Here is a 9,752-nt window from a genome sequence, read left to right as displayed (position 1 = left end):
TATAATTTAACTTCCTTAGAGACTAGCATAACTGATACTACATTCATTCAGAATCTCAAAGACAACATAGCCCCAAATATACACCCATCACTTGGTTGACTTGAGAGTTTGGTAGATAAGGAAAATAAGTCTCAAAGATGGAGAAAATGCAAACAGATCTGAGAAACCTCTGATTATCTTCAGTAAATGCCTCAGATCTCAATCATATGCTAGAAAGCTCAGACTGCCTCCCTCCTCTTCCAAACAAAACCACAAACTGAATTGTGAGTCACCTAAAATCCTTACTATCAAATCCTGATATTAATCACTTTTTGGCTGTCCATACTTCTGCTCAGTATCTCATTTCCAGGCATAATACACTACATGCTGTCAGTGTAAGAATTGGCCACATCAGTTGAAAGATTACCTTCTTTCATAGGCACAGTAAGTTTATCCTCAGAGTCACAGGCTTAAAATAGCACTATTATTCCTCACAATGCTAGGAATGAATGAAACAATGAATGAATGAATGAATGAATGAATGACATGGTAGAAAAAATATTAGATAATGATAGATATGATTTTAATGAAAAGATAATATCTAAGTAATATATGGAAATCAGTTTCTAATCATGATAAATATTCTCCAAGTAACAATGGAGATTTTCTGGTAACAACAGTCCCTTGGGCTGGAATGTCTGTGCCGATGGAGTGCACAGGGAATCTTGGTCACCTTAGAATAATATTAGAAAATATAGAGAAAGGCAAACAACACAGTGAGCTGTTTCCAAAGTCAATAGTTAGTTCATAGCTGTTTCCAAAGGCACTTTTTGGAACAATGTACATGAGGATGGCAGTACATGAGGATGTACATAAAAATGATTCTTGGAAAGACATCCATTTTTGACAAAATGCCCTGTGCCCTAGTGACCACAGAAATTATTTAAGATTATGGGAATTATGGTCATAAAGCAAAGGAAGTCCCTACATACTGCCAGTGGTGGGGATGCTCAGAGATAGTTATTTTAGAATGGTAATAAACAATGACTCAAACAATAAAATATATTTAAGGCTGATGAGGACCTGATAAACACATCATTACTGCATAGAGTAAAACACAGTCTGTAATATTAGATTATTTAGGTTAGAAAGAGAGAGCTGTAATATGCACAGCTTTCTTGGATTAAAAAGCAAGGTGGGAATCTTCTATGTTCATTTCTAAGTTCTCTATTACAAGAAGAAGACTTTCTGTTTCCCAGATGACACTAGAGGCCACTCCGGATCAGAATTAAACCTGAAACCCTGGGGCGCTTTGGTGTCTTAGTCAGTTAAGCCCCAGCTCAGGTCAGGATCCCAGGGTCCTGGGATTAAGTCTTCCATTGGGTTCCCTGCTAAACAGGGAGTCTGCTTCTCCCCCTGCTCCTCCGCCAGTTCATCCTTGCTCACATGAGCACTCTCTCTCAAAATTAAATTATCTTAAAAACCTGAAACCAAAATTAATGAAGGTGATCATTATGTTTTTAGTGGCAATAAATAGAAGACAAATATTAAGGATCATTATTGAGCCTCTAGAGTTTGACAAGGGAGCAATATGGCGAAGTAGTTGGATGTTTAAGGTTTCCAGCAGGAAAAAAAAAGACAGATGTGTCTTTCAGTGTCAGAGATGCAACTTACAAGCTATATAACTTAGTGTAATTTTAACATTCTGTAAATGTAGCTTTCTTATCTGTTGTATAGGGATAATATTAAGGCTAACACTATAGAGTTGATGAAAGCACATACTACAACACATGAACAGAATAACCCTAAGCATTCTTTTAAATAAAGTAATGGCAGAGAGGTTTAAAATCAATAATCTAATTGTGCACATTAAGAAGCTAGATAAAGAAAAGAAATTAATACCAGAGTTAGTGTAAAAAAAAAAAAGACATTATAGAGCTAATAAAAAACATTATCAGTTTTCTGATAAGCTAACATTATTTGTTTTTCTTGAGAACATAAATAAAATTCATTAAGCCCTGCTTGAATAATTATGGAAGACAGAAAATACTATTTACCAGTATCAGGCATGAAACAGGGGATATTTCTACAAATTCTTTAAACACTCAAATAAGAAGAGAACCTAGGAACAATTTTATGCCAATAAATTCTATAACATATAGACATAGAAATACACAAATTCCTTGGGAAAAACAATTTAGAAAACTAACACACAGATTGAAAATCTTAGCAGTGGTATAGCTACAAAAATTTGAATTTCTAATTTTAGAAATGTTTCCTGGTAATGGTACAGAGAGAAGGAACTGAGGTGGAGCTCAGTGGGCTTCATGAGTAAGAGATGGAGCCAAGCATCTGAGGAAACCAGAGTGACTACAGATTGTAGTGTACAAAATACACAAGAAGAGAAATATCCACAGAGAGAAGATACTAATTCTGTAGAAAGTCCCTTGAACATTAAGAATAATAACTAGAACATGTACATGAAACTACCCCAGGCTGGCGGGGGAAAAAATTGGAAATATTAGAGGATACTTTTCTGGTACTCACATGGGAAAAGGAATAAATACATGTTCCCACCAGTCAGACTGGAAAAACTTAAAAGCACTGGTTATTCAGCTGAATACACAGGAGAGTCTTGCCTCAGGAACAAGAAATGATTAGCTCTAGATGGAGGATACCTCCAAATCCACCATATGGAATCACAAAAGCAATTTCTGAAATAATCAAAATGTCTCCAAGTAACTTAAATGTGTATTAGAGCAAATTCAAGGGTATGTACAGAAATGAAATATCCACCATCCACCAAGATAAACTGTAAAACCAACATCCATTTAATAATTAATTAGACATTCAATGGCCTAGTAAAACACAATCCATAATGAGGAGAATAATGAGTACATACATCCAAACTAACTCAGAATTGACACTAGAAAAATTATATCTATATCCCATATGTTCAGTTAGGTAGAGATATGGAAGATACTTTTAAAACTGGAAATTGAAGGTCTACAGGTGAAAATTGCCATGTTTGAGATGAAAAATATGGATCCCAAATCAAAATCTCAGTAAGTTACTTTGTGAATATCAGCAAAATTATCCTAATTTTATGTGGAGGGGCAACACAATATTGAACAAAGTTGGAGGACTGACACTACCAAATTTCAAGACTGTATAAAGCTTCAGTACTCAAGAAACTATGCTATCCATGAAAGAATAGAAAAAGTATCATTGAAACAGGGAGTCCAGAAATAAACCTCCATACATACAGTGAAATAAATTTTGAGAAAGGAGCAATACAAAAAGCAGTACAATGGAGAAAAGATGGTATTTTCAAAAGATGGTGTTGTAAAAAATGGACACTCAAATGCAAAAATAAATGAATCTAGATTTAAAATTAACTCAAAGTTAATCATAGAGCCAAATGAAAAATGCAAAGCTATAAAAATCCTAAAAGATAATGTAGAAGAAAATCTACATGACCATGGTATGGAGTTAACTTTATACATACAATACCAAAGGCATGAAATAAATAATCACATGATAATCATATGAAATAAATAAATGAAATAAATAAATATCCAGATAGATAAACTGGAATTCATTAAAATTAAAATGTACTTCTCTGCAAAAGTCATTATCAAGAGAATAAAAAGGCAAGTCACATACTGGAAGAAAATATTTGCAATAGATATATCTGATAAAGAACTATTATCCAAAATATACAAAGCACTCTTAAAACTCAATAATGAGATGGAGTGCCTGGGTGGCTCAGTGTGCTAAAGCCTCTGGCTTCGGCACAATCCCAGGGTCCTGGGATCGAGCCCCACATTGGGCTTTCTGCTCCATGGAGAGCCTGCTTCGTCCTCTCGCTCTCTCTCTGCCTGGCTCTCTGCCTACTTGTGATCTCTGTCAAATAAATAAATAAAATCATTTCAAAAACTCAATAATGAGAAATGAACAATACAATTTTTAAAACTGGACAAAACACCTCATCAAAGATTAATAGATGGCAAATAAGTATCTGAAAAGATGCTCAATATTAGTATGTCTTTAGGGAATTGCAAACTAAAGCAATGAAGACACCACTGCATGCCTATTAGAAAGGAAAAAATTTAAAACATTGACAACACCAAATACTGGAGAAAATATGAAGCAAAAGAAACTCATCTCTTGGCTGTAGGAATGCAAAATGATAAAAATCGTTTTGGAAAACAGCTCAGCAGTTGCTTAGAAAACTAAACATACTCTTACCATGCAATCCAGCAATCATGCTCCTTCGTATTTACACAAATGAGCTGAAAACTTATGTTCACACAAAAACCAGTATACAGATATTTATAGTACCTTTCTTCATGGTTTCCCAAACTTGGAAGCAACCAAGATGTCTTTCGTTAAGTGACTGGATAAATAAATTGTAACTATGGGAGGACAGGGGACTCTGCATTCAGCTGAATTCTTTTGTGAATCTAAAATTATTTTTAAAAATAAAGTTTATTTAAAGACCACAAACACCAAACCAAAATAAATATGCACAAACAAACAAAAAAAAAAACACTTAATGGGATTGATGGTAGATTAGACTTGGCAGAAGAAAACATAGTAACTTTGAGGATATAGCAATAAAGTATCCAAAATGAAACACAGAGGAAAAAAATCTTAAAAAAAAAATGAAAAGAGCATCATTCATCTGTTTGACAACTTCAAGTTGCAAAATATATACGTAATTAGAGTTTTTGAAGTGGGGACAGAAATATATTTGAAGAAACAATAGCTGATTTTTTTTTTTTGCAAATTTGATGTAAATTTGAATCCATGGATCCAAGTGTCTTAACAAACCCAAAACATAAAAGTATAAATTTCAACAAGGTATATACTAACGTAATTGCTCACATTAAGTGATAAAAAATAATCTTAAAAGTAGACAGAGGTGGTGAAAACTTATATTGCATATGAGGAACAAAGAGAAGATGACATCAAATTTCTCATGGGAAACAAGTGAGGAAATAGTGTGGTAATTAATACCTGTAAAGTATTTTTTTTAAAGGAACATTTCTTTTTTTTTTAATTTTTTTTTTAATTTATTTATTTGACAGAGAGAGATCACAAGTAGGCAGAGAGGCAGGCAGAGAGAGAGGAGGAAGCAGGCTCCCTGCTGGGCAGAGAGCCCGATGTGGGGCTCGATCCCAGGACCCTGAGATCATGACCTGAGCTGAAAGCAGAGGCTTAACCCACTGAGCCACCCAGGCGCCCCACCTGTAAAGTATTTTTTAAAAAATTTCAACCAGCATTCTATACACAGCAAAAAAACTTTTAATAGGAAGAGAATTTATCACCAGGAAACCCACACTATAAAAAGTGCTAAAGGAAGTTTTCAGGTCAAAAGAAATTGATAAGATAAAAACAGAAGGGGAGGGAAACTGTAAAAGCCTCTTAACCTTAAGAAACAAACTGAGAGTTGTTGGAGGGGAGGGGGATGGGAGGATGGGGTATCTGGGTGATGGGCATTAAGGAGGGCACTTGATGTAATGAGCACTGGATGTTATATATAACTGATGAATTGCTAAATTCTACTTCTGAAACTAATAATATTATATACATTAACTAAATTATATTTAAATAATTTAAAAAATAACAAATGGAAATCTAGATCTACAAAAGGTTTAAAAAGCACCAGAAATGATATTGACTTGAGTAAATATATAAATTTTTTTCTTACTATTTATATGTCATTTTTAAAAGATAACTATTTATTCAAAGGTAATAATATCTTCGTGATTTATAAAATATGTATAAATAAAATGTATGACAATAATAGAATAAAGACTGGGAAGGGAGATATTAAAGTATACTATTATAAGTTTCTTAAAATATATGTGATAAAGTATATCACTTGAATATAGACCGTGGTAAGTTAAAGATCCATACTATAATCTCTAAAGCAACCACAATAATAACAAAACAGAGTTATAACTAAGAAGACAACAAAGGAGTTAAATTTAAATCATAACTATAATCTGAAGAAAAAGGCAGAATAAAAGTAAAATGGGAACAAGGAATGGATTTGGACAATTAGAAACCAAGAACAAGATGATAGACTTAAACCTAACTGTATCAAAACCTACATGAATGTTAATGATCTAAATACCCCAACTAAAATGCAGAGATTTTGTAACATCCAATGCTTATCACATTTGCCCTCCATAATACCCATCACCCGTTTACCCCATCTCCCCCACACCCCTCACTTCTGTAACCCTCAGTTTTTTCCTGGAGTCCAGAGTCTCTTATAATTTGTCTTCCTTTCTGATTTCTTCCCAGTCAGTTTTCCCTCCCTTTTGCTATGGTCCCCGTCCTATTCATTAGGTTCTGCATGTGAGTGAAACCATATGATAATTGTCTTTCTCTGCTTGACTTATTTCACTTAAGCATAATCACGTCCTATTCCATCCATGTCGATGCAAATGGTAGGTATTCATCCTTTCTGATGGCTGAGTAATATTCCATTTTTATAGTCCACTCCAAGGGCCACATCTTCTTTACCTATTCATCCATTGAAGGACCTCTCAGCTCCTTCCACAGTACGGCTATTGCAGACATTGCTGCTATGAACATGGAGGTACATGTGCTCCTTCTTTTCACTACGTCTGTATCTTCAGGGGCAAAAACCTAGTAGGGCAATTGCTGGGTCATAGGTTAGCTCTATTTTTAACCTCTTTAGGAGCCTCCATACTGTTTTCCAGAGGGGCTGTACCAGCTTGCATTCCCGCCAAAAGTGTAAGAGGGTTCCCCTTTCTCTACTAATGAGTCGTTGAACACTACATCAGAAACTAATGATGTACTATATGTTGGCTAATTGAACATAATAAAAATAAATTAATTTTTTAAAAATATATGCTGAATATCATTTTTGTCACATAAAATGCATACATTGAATAGTGTTTTACTCATGATATTTTGACTCTTGGAATTAAAGCAATGACTTGATAGTTCTTATTTGAATTTTTTCAGATAACTTCAACTATTTTTCAGTATCTAATGTTAGGGGATTCTAAATGTTAGGGGATTCCTAATGTTTTTCAGAGAGTTGCACATATGTATAGTATCAATCATATCATATCTCCCCCAAGGAAAATATGGAACTAGTGTCTCAAAGGTCTTAAAATTAAAACCAAAAATATTACAAAAATAAAATAAAATAACTTGCAGAGATTGTCAGGTTGCATAAAATAACAAGACCCAAGCACATGCTGCCTACAAGAATACCCTGTGTTGCCATAAACTCCCCTCTGTTAACCATCACTTTTTTTCTTTATAGTTAAGAATCTGAAAAAAAAGAATGTTTCTTGCCTTGTCTTTCTTTTTTTTCCCTTTGCTCATTTGTTTCTTAAATTCCACATATGAGTGAGATCATATGCTATTTGTCTTTCTCTGATTTATTCTGCTCAACATTATACTCCGTGATTCTATCCATGTTGTCACAAATGGCAAGATCACATTCTTTTTGATGACTGAATAATATTCCAGTGTGTGTGTGTGTGTGTGTGTGTGTGTGTGTACAGATATATATATATACCACACCTACTTTATCCATTCATCAGTCAATGGACACATGGGCTGTTTCCATAATTTGGCTATTGTAAATAATGCTGTCATAAACATAGGGGTGCATATATTATTTTGAGTTAATTTTTTGTATTTTTGGATAAATAATGAGTAGTGAGATTCCTGGGTTATAGGGTAGTTCTATTTTTAATTTTTTGAGGAACCTCTGTACTCTTTTCCAGAATGGCTGCACCAATTTGCCTTCTCACCAATGGTACAAGAGGGTTCCTTTTTCTGCAAATCCTCATCTACACTTACTTTTTCTGTGTTGTTGATTTCAGCCATTCTTTTTTTTAAAGATTTTATTTATTTATTTATTTGACAGAGATAGAGAGAGAGATCACAAGTAGGCAGAACATCAGGCAAAGAGTGAGAGGGGGAAACAGGCTCCCTGTTCAGCAGAGAGCCCAATGTGGGGCTTGATCCCAGGACCCTGAGTTCATGACTTGAGCCAAAGGCAGAGGCTTAACCCACTGAGCCACCCAGGCGCCCTGATTTCAGCCATTCTGACAGGGCTATGGTGATATCTCATTAGTTTTGATTTGTATTTCCCTGATGATGAGTGATATTGAACATATTTTCATGTGTCTGCTGGCCATCTGTGAATTTTCTTTGGAGAAATGTCTGCTCATGTGTTCTGCTCATTTTTCAATTGTATTATCTGTTTTTGGGTATTGAGTTGTAACAGTTCATATTTTGGATGATAACCCTTTATTAGATATGTCATTTGTGAATATCTTCTCTCATTCAGTAGGTTGCCTTTTAGTTTTGTTGAAACTTTTTATCTTGATTTTTTATATAAGGGTTTTTTTATATATGTTGAGCTATGTTGAGCTATGTTCCCTCTAGACCTACTTTGCAGAGGGTTTTTATTATGAATGAATGGTGTAGTTCACCAAATGCTTTTTCTGTATCTATTAAAGTGATCACATGGTTTTTATCCCTTCTCTTATTGATGTGATATATTAAATTGGTTGTTTTGTGAATGTTAAAATACCCTTGTATCCTCGAAATAAATCCTCCTTTATTTTGATGTATGATTTTTAATATATTGTTGGATTTGGCTTGCTAATATTTTGTTGAGGATTTTTGCACCTATATTCATGAGTGGTATTGGCCTGTAGTTCTGTTTTTGTGATGTTTTAATCTGGTTTAGGTATCAGGGTGATATTAGCCTCATAGGGTGAATTTGGAAGTTTCCCTTCCTCTTATATTTTTTGAAATAGTTTAAAAATAGGTATTAACTCTTTAAATGCTTAGTAGAATTCCCCTATGAAGCCATCTGGTCCTGGACTTTTGTTTTGGGGGAGTCTTTTGGTTACTGACCCAATTTCTTTGCCAATTATCAGTTCATTCAAATTCTCTATTTCTTCCTGCTTTAGTTTTTGTAGGTTATATATCCCTAGAAACTTATCTATTTCATCTATATTGTCAAATTTGTTGGCATATGACTTTTCATAATATTGTGTTACAATTGTTTGTATTTCTGTGATGTTAGTTGTTATTTCTTCTCTTTCATTAATAATTTTGTTTACCTTGGTCCTGTGTCTTTTTTTTAATGAATCTTATGAGAGTTTTATCAATTTTGTCGATCTTTTAAAGAATCACCTCTTGGTTTTGTTGATATGTTCTCTTGTTTCTTAGTTTCTATATCACTTATTATTGCTCTAATCTTTATTATTTTCTTCCTTTTTCTGGGTTTTGGTTCTGTGTAGTTTTTCTACCTCCTTTAGGTGTAAATTTATGATGTTTATTTGAGACCTTTCTTGCTTCTTGAGGTAGGCCTGCCTGTGTTGCCATAAACTTCCCTCTTAGAACCACTTTTGCTGCATCCCAAATATTTTGGACCATTATATTTTTTATTTCTGTGTCATCCTTACACAGAGGCCATGCTAATGTTCTCTGTATCATTCCAATTATAGTATATGTGTTACTAAAGCAAGCTCTGTTTTCATTTTCATTTGTTTCCATGTACTTTTTGATTTCTTGTTTGATTTCTTGGTTCATCCATTCATTGTTTAGTAGCATGTTATTTAGCCTCCATGAATTTGTGCTCTTTCAAGATTTTTTATGTATTTAGTGCTCCCATGTTGGGTGCATAAATATTTACAATTGTTATATCCTCTTGAATCATCTCCTTTATTAGTAGTATACTTCCTTGTCTCTTGTTA

At 34.0% G+C, this 9,752-nt stretch overlaps 1 non-coding gene across 1 annotated transcript; it reads right to left on the bottom strand.

The window, feature by feature from the left end:
- Window positions 1-9,416: 9,416 nt before the first annotated feature.
- On the bottom strand, window positions 9,417-9,523 carry LOC123388570. The gene has a single exon (XR_006603046.1). It is a non-coding gene; the product is annotated as a U6 spliceosomal RNA (small nuclear RNA).
- Between the last annotated feature and the right edge of the window lie 229 nt (window positions 9,524-9,752).

Source organism: Mustela putorius, unplaced genomic scaffold, assembly GCF_011764305.1.
Source record: "Mustela putorius furo isolate JIRA1106 unplaced genomic scaffold, ASM1176430v1.1 tig00003901_pilon_pilon_pilon, whole genome shotgun sequence".
NCBI lineage: Eukaryota > Metazoa > Chordata > Mammalia > Carnivora > Mustelidae > Mustela > Mustela putorius.
This window is presented reverse-complemented; position numbering and strand designations above follow the sequence as displayed.